This window comes from Lottia gigantea (genome assembly GCF_000327385.1).
Source record: "Lottia gigantea unplaced genomic scaffold LOTGIsca_181, whole genome shotgun sequence".
NCBI lineage: Eukaryota > Metazoa > Mollusca > Gastropoda > Lottiidae > Lottia > Lottia gigantea.
Genome location: NW_008708320.1, coordinates 61,030 through 62,769, shown reverse-complemented (window position 1 = coordinate 62,769; position 1,740 = coordinate 61,030).

Here is a 1,740-nt window from a genome sequence, read left to right as displayed (position 1 = left end):
TTGATATCTATGGTATCTACTACTGATTGCTAAATAATATTTGAGAACCGATTTTTGATTTTGATTTTGCTTTTTATTTATTTCCGGTTGAAAAATATGAATACTTTAAAGGGTCGTATATCGTGACCTTGACCTTTGGTGATCATGTGACCAGAACAATTTTGATAGCTCTCGACGAGATCTTTCCAATGGTATGTTAACGTTTATTGTACGATGTTTACTTCCGATTTTATCGCCATGTAAAATTGATGAATTTTATCTTGAAAAAGTCCTCTTGTAAGTTTTTTGTGTGGTCTAAACGATAAAGGTAGTTTGCTCCCTTCAACTGTTGTTGAATGCAATGTGAGTTGAAGCGATCTGTCGAATATGCTTTGCGTTTGGGCGATCTATATCCATTTAATTATGATAGGAAATTATGTTACTGTTACGATACTTTGCGGCACAGTTTTAAGTGTAAAATCAAAACTGTTACGCACTGCATCAGAACCTCGCGAAGCCTGTGGTTCTAGTTTCTTATACTTTGCGTGTCGCTACTGTTTAAATGTAAAATGACGCATTTTCTTCCAACCGGAAATGACGTATGACGTTAACCATTCATTACGTATTTCGAATTACTGCTCTAATTCTGCATCTATTTTGACCGTAACTTTTGTTTTGTTCATTACTTTAAACCAATGACTAAAAGATAGCACTTTATAAAATTTCAGATTTTGACTTTTGTCGCTGACTTTTTTTGTTTTAATTTTAGCGTTTTTTTCAACTTCTACAATTTTATTTCAATCGGTCTCAAAATTTAATAGTAGATTCCTGACAAAAATCTATTTTCAAAATTTCGATATCACTTCCGGTTTTGACGTCATTCGCCTCTAAACTTGAAATTTCAACTTCCGGAATTTTGTAGGTATTTGAAAAATTCTTTTTGAAATTAGTTAAAATTGTCACTATAACAATTTTGGAATGAAAAAATTTGAACCGGAAGTAACGTGTTAGACGCCATCTTGATGTGACCAATTTTTGTAAAAATCGATATTAAGCTTCAGGGGTAAATCTGATTTGTGTGATTTGTGTCTAAAGAATCTGAAATCGATTGCTAACAAAACTTAGGAAGCCGATTTTTGAATTTTGGATTCGTATTTTTTTTATTGCCGGTTTTATGTTTTCAGTAATTGTCAAAAATATTAAGGCTCATATCTAGTGACTTTGACCTTTGGTGACCTTGTGACCTGAACAAAAGTTGTTGCCCCTTACGAGATATATCCGATAATATCTTCACTTTTGTTGTGCATTGTTAACTTCCGGTTCTACAGCAATTTGAAAATCGCGATTTTTAACTTTGAAGAGCTCTGTCACGTGACCTAATTAACATATAACACAATTTCTTATATATTCTTAGAGTGCATGATCTCTCCTTTTTGGCGATATATCACACTTGATATTTTGATCAAAATTGCGCGTTTTAAAAATCGAAAATTTTGTACTGACTTCTATAGTAACTGTGCGTAAAATCACGGTGTCTATAAATTACCGACAGTCACCGTTGCCCTAAAAAAAAGTTTAACTACGAATATCTCATGATCTAATGATTGTAAAGACTTGAAATTTTGAACATTATTTAACAATGTAGACATCATCACAGACAAATTAAAATTTTTGAAGTGGGCGTGGCACATCCGGTGTGCATTTACCTTTACCTGAAATATTTACAATTGTTATAACTCTCATAGTTTTCAATTATCACCC